Below are 14,934 nucleotides of genomic sequence, written 5' to 3'. Positions count from 1 at the left end.
GAAAAAAAGAAAGAAAGAAGAAAATAAATAAATAAATAAAAAAGAAAAGAAAGTAAGAAAGAAAGAAAGAAAATAATAAAAATACATAAAGAAAAAAAGAAAAAGAAAGAAAGAAAATAATGAAAATACATAAAGAAAAAAAGAAAAAGAAAGAAAGAAAGAAAATAATAAAAATACATAAAGAAAAAAAGAAAAAGAAAGAAAGAAAATAATGAAAATACATAAAGAAAAAAAGAAAAAGAAAGAAAGAAAGAAAATAATGAAAATACATAAAGAAAAAAAAAGAAAGAAAGAAAGAAAGAAAGAAAGAAAGAAAGAAAGAAAGAAAGAAAGAAAGCTGAGACTCTTTAGCAAAAAAAAATAATGGTTTTGGAGCAAGTGAATGATGGCAGAATTCTCAGTTCTGGGTGAACTGCCCCTAAAGTTGCTGAGTAGTACGGCAAGATTAATAAAAAAAAAAAATAGCATGGGAATAAAAAAATTACTTAAAGCATAACATAAGCTGCTGTTATAGACTATTTAGGTCATTTAACAATGGTCTATCTGGCCAAAATCTTTATTTCACTTTTTTATTATTTTACTTTATTATTGTTTTTTTCTGACCTTCCCGTCAACTGAAGCACAAAGATTGCCTTATTCATTTATTTTTTCTGCACTTCTATGGAGGAAGAGATTCTTAAAATTACTTTTGAAAATAATAATACATTTATTTTATAAAGCACATTTAAGATAAATACAGATAATAAAAGACAGATTAAAACGTATAGACCTTATTCTTTATCTATGAGCCTGTGCAGCCATAGGATCCTTTTTGGCTCAAGACTTCCAATCTCATTGATTTCCATTGATTTTTAGATGTTAAAAATGTCTCGTTATGTGGCTTCATGTCGCAAACTCTGGCACATTTCCACATTGAAGAATAAGGTCAATACAGAAAGTACTAAAAGCGGAGAAGTTATGTTTGTCACTAACCCTTTACTACCCCCTCCTTAAACCCCAGACTTTGGAGGTCTGTAATAAATAAGAGGATCATGTTTAGCAGGAGTTCTCAACTGGTTTGGCCATGGGACCCACATGGTCATCAAGCCGCGACCCAAATTTTTAGGAACTATAATATAATTTTAGGAATTATAATTCATTTGTATTTATTTGTTAACATACACAAGTAGAGAGAGATACATCATAAGAAAATCACCAAGACTTACAAACAAACAATATTTTACTGCTGCCATTTAACAAAATGTATCAAATTATAGAACTATTACAGAGAAAAAACGTCAAATACAGTGGTTAGGGAAAGGAAAAGTTCAGTTACCATTAAACTGAACTGTTTATAAAACATTAACACTGATCCGTTTGAACTGAGCAGAAACCATCAAAATAAAGTAAAATTATTAAAATAATCATAAGCATTTTTATAATAATCACCAGTTATTTGCTCTTCTGCTTTTGTGTGGACTTTCTTGGCCTTTGCTACACGGTGAGCACAATAAGATGAGCGGAGTGCCTGAAGATGTTCGGCACTTTTGTGATACCCTCAGCTATTGGAGTCGTCTTAGAAAATAGTCCACATGTTTGTCCTTGCAACCGGGATGTTTGGTTTCCAAATGTCGTTTTAATTTAGAAGGTTTCATGCTGTTTTGTGAGAGCACCTCACCACATATGACACACTGAGGTTTTAAGCCTTTTTTGTCGTCAACATATGTAAATCCATACTTTAAATATTCGGGGACGTACTTGCACTGAAATTTCCAACACAATCTCACGGCAATTCGTAACTTTTTCATTTATTGGCTAATTCGTATGAATTCGTACGATCTAATTCGTACAATTTAGTACGATTTGCTTATCCCCCAATGACGGTTGGGGTTAGGGGTGGGGTCAGGTGCCACGCCTTCTTTTTAAAATCGTACCATTTCGTACGACTGAACTCGTACAAATTCGTACGAATTAGCCACTAAACTGGCAAAACGTAAAATACTTACGTATTCTCGTGAGATCAGGCTGGAAATTTCACATGTCAAACGGTACGGTTGTGGAACGTGCATTTCAAAATAAAAGTCCAATATAAGCAAAATAAGTAAAAAATTAAACTTTTGTTGTTTTTTGATCACACACTCCGCGACCCACTGAAAATGTTCCCGCGACCCACTTGTTGAGAAACACTGATCTATAGTAATGCACAAATCATTCTGAGCAATCAATGACAGGTGATGGAAAGGTCATGAAAGACTTTACTGTAGGAGAGCCCCAATCTTTGTGAGCATCTGAGTTAATGAAACCGAGTGAATCATTGAACAGTTTGACGAACTGTGAGCATCTGAGTTACTGAAACCGAGTGAATTTATTTAACTGTTTGATGAACTGTGAGCATCTCAGTTAGAACTGAATGAATCATTGAGCGGTTTGAACGAACTATGAGCATCTGAGTTATTGAAACTGAGTGAATCATTGAACTGTTTGACGAACTGTGAGCATCTCAGTTAGAACTGAATGAATCATTGAGCGGTTTGAACGAACTGTGAGCATCTGAGTTATTAAATCCGAATGAATCATTGAACTGTTTGACGAACTCTGAGCATCTCAGTTAGAACTGAATGAATCATTGAACTGTTTAAACAAACTGAGCATCTTGAGTTCTACTGTATAACTGAATGAATCACTGAATTTTTAAACCAAGTGAATCATTGAATTGATTGACACGAGTGAATCATAGAAATGTTGAACCGACTGAATCATTGAACTGTTTGAATTGTTTATATTGAATTTCTGTATAACAGTAATGAATGTAAGGTTCTAACAATTTGATGTGAATCAGTGGTTTAATCTTGTGCATGGATCAAGTTAATTCCAAGTCGACAGAGGTATCTCTTTATTTGGTTTATTATTATTATTATTTTGTTTTGTGCATTTGATTTGTTGAATTCTTCAAATGCTTGTTGGAATGGGTTTGAAACTTTTTCTGTTGTAAACATGTATAGTGTGTTATTTTGAGGTTGTAAGGAGACCTAATTGAATAATAGTAGAATGCAATTTAAACTGGTTTAGTCTGATTTATTTTGTCTTTAGCTCTATAAGGGCTTACTAGGGTTATTGCACTGCTAGTGTATCCCATGTAGCACTGACTTTATAAATATTATTTTTTATTTTTTTACTTATAAATATATAAGTTGGCACCCTTACCCAGTCAGATCGCTATAAAGGGGCCTATTACGCCCCTTTTTTTCAAGATGTAAACTAAGTCCTTAATATCCCTAGAGTGTGTGTGTGAAGTTTCAGCTCAAAATACCCCACAAATAATGTTTTCTAACTCTCTGAAACTGCCCCTTTTAGGCTTTGATCATAATTGTGGCATGTTGGTGACTGTCGCTTTAAATTCAAATCCAAAAGAGGGCGGAGCTACAAATGCCTATGTGTCAGCATAGTGGTAGATTTAAAAAAACAAGACTAACGTCCTATGCTGATGAGGGTGAGATTGACACTAATAGGCAGGGCTTTCCCCCTCTGATGTCAATCAAAGTGTTTTTACAGACTATTTTTGATAAGTGTGAATATAAAAAAATTATTAATACTGTTTTACCATTAGAAGCTGGTTATAATCACAGACTGTAGTCACACAACAGTGTTTAAACCCCTTTAAGAAATCTAAATGTGTGGAATTCTATGTACAGCATTCTTTCACACGTACACAATACCCTGATGGCTGCCTCGTGTGGATCTGCTCTCTGAAATTTGTGTTTATGTAAGAGCAATTCAGACTGCGAGCAAGCCTCCTACACCCGTTTCTAAAAGCAGGAGCTCTACCTGAGAGCGGCTTTAGCTCTAGTCAGAAAGAAGTTCCATCTCCAATCCCACATCTTTCCCTCTTCTCCACCAACACCGCCCCTTTTCCCACAGCCTCCACATGCACATTGAGAACATGAGAGGTCACATTACCATTAGAAGGGGTTTGAAGCGGCCCACACAGAATCTGCATGTGCACAATTTGACTGAAAGCTTCGGAGAGCTGCAGAACTGGAATGCCTGTCATTCACAAAGTTTTAGACCAAAGCACTCGTCTTCAGTTGAAATAAGTTAGACACAATCCATATATAAATAAAAGGGTTTTGTGTGTTGCTGCTATGCTGCTCCTTTATGGCTATATTGTTTGGAGTTTGTAACTTGTATTAGCTTAAGAAATAAGTTCTGGGGTTCGTTCTTCGTACCTCGCTTAAATTATCTAAGATTATTTGGCAGATCCCGGATCTTTTAATCTTGATAACTGATCTCTCGCTAATTTGGTTCTTCAAACGAGTTCGCGAATCAGATTAGAATGTCTGGATAAACTGATCTGAGATCGCTGCGTGTGTTGTGAAGGACAGATCTATCGATCCTCGAAATCATGATCAGCAATGCAACGATTGGCTGACGGCACAGCTGCGTAATGACATCATCTGATTAATATTCAATTATCCATGAGAGCAAAATTATATCAAATTAGCAGAAAACGGCTTGTTAAATATGACACGCAATAACCTTCCACATGTGTTGTGAGCTGCAGGCTTTACACTTTCATGTGTCAAGAGTATTCATCATGTATTTCAATGCAAATCAATGTATTTAGTTCTACATTTAGAAAAGATTTTCTTTATTATAGTAGCCATTTTTTAATTGGTGTAAAGAATAACTGGATGTTTACAAAAGCGTTTTCATATTGGTAAAGGCGTCTGCAACTTTTGTGAAGCATCAAATCACCGGCATATTAACTATCAAAACATGTTCATGACTGCATAAATGTATTATTGCTTTAAAAAAAGTCACATATTCTGCATTTCTATTATACAATTTGTACTAAAGCGATTCAAAAAGTTCATATCAATAAGTCTCTTTGCACCAGGTGGCAGTCTTTGTACTTTCATTTCGAGGGTGCAGATTGAATACGTTTTATTAATATGTATAACTTAATTTATTTTATTAATGACTATAACTTATATATATATATATAGTTAAAAAATATGTACCCTTTTCCCAAGTAATCCTGTTTATATGAATTGAACCTGCTCCCGATCAGGTTTGACCTAGCAGAACTGTTGCCATGACAACAACTCTCGGATCAGCTTTGAAGAACGAAACGATCCTGGATCATGTCAAATCGTCAATATCCAAGTCCAGCTAACTGAGTAATCCACGTACGAAGAACGAACCCCTGTTCACTAATACTGCATTTACTTTATTAAAAACATAGTAAAAATAATATTGTGATAACATGACAATTTAACAACTATTTTCTATTTCAATCACATAAAAAATCCATATTACCTGATTTTTTTGCATCTTTTGTATTAGACCTAAGTCTTCAGTGTCACTTTATCCTTCAGAAATCATTGAATTGTTATCATTTGTAATGTAATGTGTGTATTTATATAGTGCATTTTTTGCAATTTTCTCTCTTCAAAATTATTCACATTTTTTGGTGTGATTGGGAGCGTTATTTGACAAAAAAAGTAAACAACTAAAGGTTTCAAAGCATTTCCAAGCAAACAGATGCAGTCCACCACACAAATTAGCACAGAGATAAACACAAGCGTTTCTTTCTGCTAGTCGGGATCAGTGGCGCAACAAGGGGGTATGCAGTATATGCGGCGCATAGGGGCGCCACACATGGGGGGGCGCCGTTGTGCCAAAACTATTTTTTAAAATTATCCTTATTAAAAGTTTCAAATAATAAAAATAAATAAATATGTTTTGTTAAAAAAACATTATTTTGCATTTTAAACGAATATAATATTGTTATTGTTTAATTCAAAATCATTTAACACAATAACATGCAGTCCCACCGCCGAAAGTGGTCATGTAGATGTAACTGTTTAGATTTGAATTTATTTTTAACAAAATAAACTGTCAAATCATACATAATGTCAAAAGTTATAAGATTAATCTGAAAATTTGTCTTTATTTATTATTAATTAATTAATATAAAATAAGAGGGATCACACAAAATTTGAACCCGCATACTCCTCAGTAAATGTGTAGTTGCGCCCCTGGTCGGGATTAATAAATCTATTTCTAGAATGAGATGAAAAACGACAAAGACCAGTGAAAAATCGACACGTTCGTAAAGCGCAAACATGTGAGTCCTAATTAAAAGCTATCAGCGCTGCACAGAGAGAACATACAGCCATCCATCCTCAGCCCAGAAGCGGGAATAAAACAGCCGTAATCAGACTGAAGGATTACACATACACACTCCTCCAGCCGTAAATAGAAACGTGAGACAGGGGCGTTTACAGTGCTGTTGTGTGGCTTTGTAGAAGCAAATGCTGCTGTTTGTTCCTCACAAACACTCATCAGGCATTATTTCATGTGGGAGTGAGTCTGAACTGAAGGTAGTATCAGTTATAGTAAGATCCAGAAGTGCAATAAAGTCTCAGCGCGCCTACTCTTTAACGCCCTGCCACTTTATCACTTACTGCGCCATCTTATATCTCTCAACACCTTGAGTCAGATCACATCAGAACATCCAATTACACTTCACAGATGCTATTTAAGTGCATTCAGTGAGCATCAGATATACAAGTCGTCTTATTCACCTTATTTTGCGAAGCTCTTTTCTGCAAATGTGTTTCTTTTGACGCTCTGGAATAATGACTAGCCAACATAGGCTCAGTGGAATTACGTGCTTCAGCTTACATTTTTGTGTACTTAATATTTGACTGCAATTTCTAGGTAAAATGAATGCTATGGGGTAGTATGAAGCCAACGATGTTTATTCATTTAACACTAATTACGTCTACAAAGACATATTATCAACAAAAAAGGATTATTTTCATCAAATAAACATCACAAAACAATTTATTGATGACTATGGTTTGTTATCAAATACATCAAAAAGCCATAGTTCACTTTGTACGGTGTTGTGCTTATCATTTAGAGAGTTCGGGATCAAGTCCAGTGAAGCACGCTTCCTGAAAAGAGATAAAAGCAATGTAAAATCAAGGTAAATCTACCTGGTCACAGTGCACTTTTTGCTTGTGTTTGCTTTTGTAAACACTATTGGTTGGGTATATGTCAGTAGTTCCCTTTGTATGACAAGCTCTGCCCTCCTATGGATGTGTACAAGATGGATATGTATCTGAAACCTACACTAAGTAGCATATTTCAGATTTGCAAAAATGTTGACAGCGGCCTCTAGTGGATTTGTCATCTGAAATATGCAACAGTGTATTTTATGTTTTTCAAAAACGCACATTGTAAAATTAAAAAAATGCTGCGTTCCAAACAGTTGATTTCTGTTGTAAAAACATAAAGCAGTTCTGTTAGCTTAATAATTTTCACAAATTTAAGTGGATTGAACAAAAACATTAAAGTTGACGCAAAAAAAGTCAAGAATTGTGTTGTTTCAGCTCCTTTCAAATAAGTAGTTTGAAATAACAGCAAACATCAGTTTTTGAGTGGAGACTGAATGTAGGTTTTATTGAAAATCGGGTTTAATGCACCAAAAATACACATTTTTTGTAGTTATGTGCAAAATATACTGTAATTAACAATATTTTTATTTTAAATGTATTACTTACTGCGCCATCTTATATCTCTCAACACCTTGAGTCAGATCACATCAGAACATCCCATTATACTTCACAGATGCTATTTAAGTGCATTCAGTGAACATCAGACATTCACAAAAATGTAGACAGCGCCCTCTAGTGGATTTGTCATCTGAAATGTGCAATGAAATGTACCCGGAGTAACGTATTTTATGTTTTTCAAAAATGTACATTGTAAAATAAATTTAAAAAAATGCTGGGTTTACAAATAGTTGATTTGTGTTGTGAAAAAGCAGTTTTGTTAACTTAATAATTTTCACAAATTTAAGTGGATTGAACATAAAACATTAAAGTTGTCGCAAAAAAAGTCAAGAATTGTGTTTTTTCAGCTCCTTTTGAATAAGTAGTTTGAAATAACAGCAAACATCAGTATTTGAGTGGAGACTGAATGTAGGTTTAATTAAAAATCGGGTTTAATGCACCAAAAATACACATTTTTTTGTAGTTATGTGCAAAAAATACTGCAATAAACAAGATTTTTATTTTAAATGTATTACTTACTGCGCCATCTTATATCTCTCAACACCTTGAGTCAGATCACATCAGAACATCCCATTATACTTCACAGATGCTATTTAAGTGCATTCAGTGAACATCAGACATTCACAAAAATGTAGACAGCGCCCTCTAGTGGATTTGTCATCTGAAATGTGCAATGAAATGTACCCGGAGTAGCTTATTTTATGTTTCGCAAACATGTGCATTAAGATTTGACTAAAAAATCAGGGTTTTCCCATTTAAAAACCCACACTTTTTTTGGTAATTTGATGCAAAAAATACTCTAATAACATTCTTATTCTTAATTAGTTTGAAATGTCATCAGTAAAATAAAATAAAAAACTTTAAATTGTAAATGTAGTAAAAACTAAGCAGTTAAAAAAAATCCATTATTGTATTATGTAAATTAGCCTGGCCAGACTACTCTAACCTATTAAAAAAATGTTTACCATTATTAGTTATATTCACAGACTTTTGTCACACAACTTTGTTTATACCTCTAATAAAAAAAATATTTTTGCATAATAGCCCCCTTTAAGAACTTAATTTAGCTATTTTTAAAGCCGTGGTGTGCCTACTTTGAGTTTTTAATGCTCTGTACTACATGGTCAATGCATCGACTCTCCAAATGTATTTTTGCCTGTTTTTTTTGTTTGTTTTAAGTATGTGACAAAATTTTCAATGTTATCGTTAATGAAAAATATTCCACAGCTCTAACAGAAAACCAACATGAAACTGTATTTGCAGCCCATTTTACTTCGGTAATGTGAAATATTCATTAGTGTCCATCCTCATCACTAAAATCTAAATAAATGCAGACACAAAGCAACTGAGTGCATTTTACAATTACAGAATTCTGTGCTAACAAACTGCTCAAAAAGACAAAAAACAAGCATTACAACCATAAATAGAGCCAATTATGACTTCTTTTTGTCTAAAAATGCGGTCTGTAATAAACATTTTAATGCAAAAATACTGTAATAAACAACATTCTTATTTTACATTTGTTCAAAATGTCATCAGTAGTTTACAGAATAAAACTAAAGGTAGATTTTACTCAAACAAATGACTACAAATACAGCAAAACTAACATAGTTTAAGCCGTCTCAAGTTTTTATTTTCATAGCTGTATCCAGTTTCACTTGTGAAAGTAAATTGGGTTGTAAACAGATTTCATGTTGCCTTAAATCTATTTGTGTATTTTTCTTTTCATTATCATTAATATAAGTATTAATACAATTAACATTATTAAGGTTGCAGTAGTTGTAGTAGTAGTAGTAGTAGTAATAGTAGTAGTATCGATTGTAATTGTATTGAAGTAGTAGTTCCTGTAGTAGTTGAGTTTGTTGGTATAAGGGTAGCAGAAGCAGTAAAGGTGTCGTTGTAGCAGTAGTAGTAGTAGTATTAGTCGTTGTTGTTGTAGTAGTAGTCATTGTAGGAGTATCGATTGTAATTGTGATTATTGAAGTATTAGGTCCTGTAGTAGTTGATGTAGTTGGTATAGTGGTAGCAGAAGTAGTAAAAGTGTCATTGTAGCAGTAGTAATCATTGTTGGTGTAGTACAGGGGTCGGCAACCCGCGGCTCTAGAGCCGCATCCGGCTCTTTAGCGCTGCCCTAGTGGCTCCCTGGAACTTTTTCAAAAAATGTTTGAAAATGGAAAACGATGAGGGAGGTAAATATATTTTTTGTTTTAATATGGTTTCTATAGGAGGACAAACAATCTTAACGTTTTCCAGTGCTGTAAAAGTGTGTAGAATATTTAATTTCAACATTTCTGTCAACGACGATTTGCGTCATAGCCTGCGACACACGTTTCTATCAGCAGGGCGGGATGCCAGGCAGGTAGCTGTTGTAAACAAACCGGCGGCTGTGTGATGCGCCATGGAGCGCAAGCTGTCTTTGCCAAAGATGTACAGCGGGGCACGCTTTCTCATTTTCCCTCCCTAAGAGAATTCAAAGAAGCCCATCCCGATCACTCACTCAACGGTGATTATTTACAAGGTGCGATCGTTGATATGCAAACTGCATTTTGGAGCAGATTTTGCGAGGAAAAAACGAGACTGTCTTTCCTTGACACACACCCCTGGAGATTGACCCTTCCTTGTTGAACACATTCCCAGGAATGACTCGAGCTGATCTTGAAAAGGAAATGGCAGGCTGTGTTTAATTGCACTGTTTGTTGCCCAGATAAGGGGCACGTTGTGCACGTTCATTTTGATGTTTTTTTGAATCCTCAAAATAAAAAAAAAACATTAAAAAATCTGATTTCTTTATTGCATTTCTTTAATTTCATCAAAGCAAAACATAATGCAATAATATTGTAATGAAGTTAAACTTGGACATTAAACATAATGCAATAATATTGTAATGAAGTTAAACTTGATAATTAAACATAATTCATTAATATTGTAATGAAGTTAAACTTGATCATTAAACATATTTCATTAATATTGTAATGAAGTTAAACTTGATAATTAAACATAATGCATTAATATTGTAATGAAGTTAAACTTGATAATTAAACATAATTCATTAATATTGTAATGAAGTTAAACTTGATCATTAAACATATTTCATTAATATTGTAATGAAGTTAAACTTGATAATTAAACATAATGCATTAATATTGTAATGAAGTTAAACTTGATCATTAAACATATTTCATTAATATTGTAATGAAGTTAAACTTGATAATTAAACATAATGCATTAATATTGTAATGAAGTTAAACTTGATCATTAAACATAATGCATTAATATTGTAATGAAGTTAAACTTGATCATTAAACAATTCATTAATATACTGTAATTAATTTAAACTTGAGACAGCATCGTACAACAGAGTAGTCACGTGGCGCGTCATTCTCTACAGGATGCACTGCAGGGAAATGAACATTTAACCATGAAGGCTCAGTATGTATTTGTAGCCAACGAAGTCATTTTTATAGTATGCTAATATAGCTAATATAAATACATACAGCATGTGTTGCCATCATTATAAGGCTTATATAAAGCTTTTAATTTTTTGCGGCTCCAGACATATTTGTTTTTGTTTTTTTTGGTCCAATATGGCTCTTTCAACATTTTGGGTTGCCGACCCCTGGTGTAGTAGTACCAGTAGTAGATGTCGTTGATGTAGATGTTGTAGAAGCAGTAATTGCAGTAGTAGTAGACGGTGTATAAGTTGTAGCAGACGCTGTAGTAGTATCAGTAGTGGTAGTCATTGTTGTGGTAGTATCAGTAGTAGTAGACATTATAGTAGTAATAGTTGTGGTTGTGACTGTAGTAGCAGCAGTAGTAGTTGTAATATAAGTAACTTCCTGTAGTAATAGTTGGTGTAGTACTTGTGATTTATTATCATTGTCAGTTATTATTACTGTTGTCCTTTCTTTTTACTGTCATTATTAATATCATACATTACTAAGCATTGTTGTTACTCCCTAACTCTGACTGGTGTTTTACTTATATCTGCGATACCTGCTTCATTTTTTGACTGATATTGTTCCTTATGTATGTAATGTGACCTGTCCACCAAGTTACCTTTACATGGACACACACACACACACACACACACACTCACGCACGCACGCACGCACGCACGCACGCACGCACGCACGCACGCACACACACACACACACACACACACACACACACACACACACACACCTAACAGTACCTGACTATATTGTTTTTGTTTTGTTTTTTGTTGATGTTTTTTTTGTATTTGTATGATCCCAATTTATGCACCTTTTTGTCCTTTTTCATCCAAACAGATAAGTTCTGAGAGTGAAAATAAAGAGTTTGGCAGTCCATTTTTTATCACCCGCCGTAATAGCATCTTCACCACGAAATCATAGGCTCGTTTTATCTAAATCATTAATTGAATCCTGACCGGAGCCATTTAATCAGTCCACGCAGCTAAACTGAAGCCTCTCCACAGAGAGCGAGGATAAGTCAAGCGACTTCAATCTACGATATGGCAGCATTCCCAATTCTACACCCAGCGGTACAATGGCTTTGTCTATCCAGAGTAATACTGCACGAGCTGGACTGGGAAAGATGCCGGTTAATTGAAAGCCCCCCCTCCGCTCTCCTCCTCTTACAATGGCCATGTCGGCTTCAATTCATCTGAGCAGAATGAGATTGTGATTGGAAGTGACTAAAGAAAATTACACAAGGTGAGACAAAGGTGCCGGTCTGCCAGAGCGAATCCTAGAAAACAGCACTGGAAGGACTTTTATCCTTTTGAGAGTTCAGAGGAAAAGCCCATCATACCGAAACGCATTTATTTTCCCAGAAATGAGGCATGAACATCCTTCACCTGCAGTCTTAGTAGCCAGAAGCTCGTTTTCTCTTCATTATATCACATTAAAAGTAGTCTGTGATGTAACTTCCTGTGCTGAAGTTTCAGAACCTTGAGTGCATTGGCCCACTTCTGCTAGCGTCGGCTCTGGGGACTTAATATGGCACATCATTGAAACTCACCCTGACAAGAGAGCAGAGCGTCCCAGGCCGTTTCTTCCTCTGGGTATTTGGGCACAGTCCTCAACCACAAACAAACAAACCCTCAAAGAAACTCGAAGACGCTGCCCACAGTGCTTCATCACGTATACATGCTCTCTCCATATGTATAAAACAACACACTCGCTCGCTCTGAGCATCATTAGAGAAGATGTGCTCAAAGCCATGCTCTAGTTTATCCACACTGACACACACACATACACACACATCCCCTGGCAGAAGAAGATCAGATGCTGACCTTGCAGTCAATATGGTGGGGGGGCTTGTTAGAGCCGGGAGGATCTTTGTGTATTGGCATAAGGAGAAATCTCTCCACGACCTCAATCTCAAGACAACAGAAGGTTGGTATCAAATAGTGCTTGCGTCTGAGAATTAAGGACAACAGAAAGAAGGACTACAAGAAAGTCAAGTCTTCATTAAAGGCACAGTTCACCAAACAATTACAGTTTACTCTCCCTAATGTGTTTACAAACCTTTATTTTTTCTGTTAAACACAACAGAATTTATTATTTTAAAATATTCATTCATTCATTTTCTTGTCGGTTTAGTCCCTTTATAAATCCGGGGTCGCCACAGTGGAATGAACCACCAACTTATCCAGCAAGTTTTTACGCAGTGGATGCCCTTCCAGCTACAACATATCTCTGGGAAATATCCACACACACATTCACACACACACTCATACACTACGGACAATTAAGCCTACCCAATTCACCTGTACTGCATGTGTTTGGACTGTGGGGGAAACAGAGCACCCGGAGGAAACCCACGCGAAGGCAGGGAGAACATGCAAACTCACAGAAACGCCAACTGAGCCGAGGCTCGAACCAGCAACCTTCTTCACTGCTTCGCCCCTATTTTAATATATATAGTGTATATTCTTTGTGTTTATTATAGGAAACTCAAACAGGTTTGGAACAAGTAGATATTGAGTAAATGATGACAGAATTAGTTTATATATATATATATATATATATATATATAATACATATTTTTCTTTTTTATCGATCACATTTTTGATTGGATTATTCCTTTAAAGCCAGAGTTTGAACAAAAAAATCTATGCATGTGATATTAACAAACTCTTAAACCTGCAGGCTGTAGCATGCGAAATGTAGTTTTGATTGTTTTTAGTAAAGTAAGTGATATTTAAAGGGGCAGTATGTAGGTTTGACACCCAATGGTTGAACTAGGTATTGCATGCCTGGTTTAAAACACTTGCAAGCGCAGGTTGCCAGATTGACGACATCAACAGGAGCAAGCCTGACTATCGAGCCTAAAGGCTGATTTAAGTCATGTGTTCTAAATAAAAGCAATGGCACGCGATAGAGGGAATATGTCCTAAAATTGTCCTAATTAACACCTGAAGTTAATATTTTAGAAAGGCTTCTATTTCTCACAGGTGATAAAATGACAAAGTTTACCTCAGGTACACCTCATGTGCTTCATTCAGTGTTATATGCTAATAATGTGAGTTTGAATGCCATTTTACATGACATTTATTGCCATACTGCTAAATACAGCAGCAGCAGATAGTTCAACTCAGATCTTGAAAATAAAAGAAAACGTCTGAAAAGGAACTTTAGAACTGTGACTCAAAACCAACACATGTCAGTGATTCAGCATCTACATTTAATAATGTTAAAGAGGTTTAATATGTATTAATTAGATTTTAACCCTTATCATTTCGCGGGAGTGCAGTGAGTGCACTATTCTGTGCTGTTTGCACCAGACGAAAAACAACAGAAACTTAGATACAGCCATTCAGAAATGGCTGTATTTAAATTTCTGTCATGTTTCATCTGGTGCAAACAGTCAAATTGCTTATCACTGCATACCTAGTAACCTGCTCAGCTAATGTTTACATTTGTAATATTTATATTATTTACTAATTAATAGCCACCTCATGTGGAACTCTTAATCTGCGTCTCAATTCGAAGGTCGCATTTTGGTCACAGTCGCTTACTTTGAGAGCATTCCTGACTGAATGAAATACACTCCTAAAAATTAAGAACCTTTAACAGCCATGGAACCTTTTCAACTCACAAAATTCATAATGTTACTTTTATATTACACAGTACATTACTGTACTATCACTTTACATGATTTAACCTTAAAAATAAATAAATTACAGTAATATGTTGCATTTAGAATTTTATTGTAAAATTTAAACTTTTGTTATTTTATTCAACATATAAATGAATGTACAAGAACGTTACACGCTAGTGTGTGTGTGTGAGTATATATATATATATATATATATATATATATATATATATATATATATATATATATATATATATATATATATATATATATATATATATAATTT

General features: G+C 34.7%; 2 protein-coding genes and 1 long non-coding RNA gene across 15 annotated transcripts in view; 1 reads left to right on the top strand and 2 right to left on the bottom strand.

Moving 5' to 3' along the window:
• The window catches only part of kcnab2a (potassium voltage-gated channel subfamily A regulatory beta subunit 2a), a 226,320-nt gene that overhangs the window by 77,953 nt on the left and 133,433 nt on the right, over positions 1 to 14,934 (bottom strand). The gene's annotated exons all lie outside the window — the stretch shown is intronic.
• The window catches only part of flnba (filamin B a), a 750,037-nt gene that overhangs the window by 677,847 nt on the left and 57,256 nt on the right, over positions 1 to 14,934 (top strand). The window lies entirely within an intron of this gene.
• LOC141376671 (uncharacterized) lies at positions 6,676 to 14,717 on the bottom strand. Its single transcript, XR_012387363.1, has 3 exons — positions 11,829 to 14,717; positions 8,110 to 9,270; positions 6,676 to 7,578 (listed from the first exon to the last, which is right to left on the bottom strand). It is a non-coding gene; the product is annotated as an uncharacterized lncRNA (long non-coding RNA).

Source organism: Danio rerio, chromosome 11 (assembly GCF_049306965.1).
Source record: "Danio rerio strain Tuebingen ecotype United States chromosome 11, GRCz12tu, whole genome shotgun sequence".
NCBI lineage: Eukaryota > Metazoa > Chordata > Actinopteri > Cypriniformes > Danionidae > Danio > Danio rerio.
Note: the sequence above shows the minus strand (reverse complement) of the source record. Positions and strands in the feature narration are given on the sequence as shown.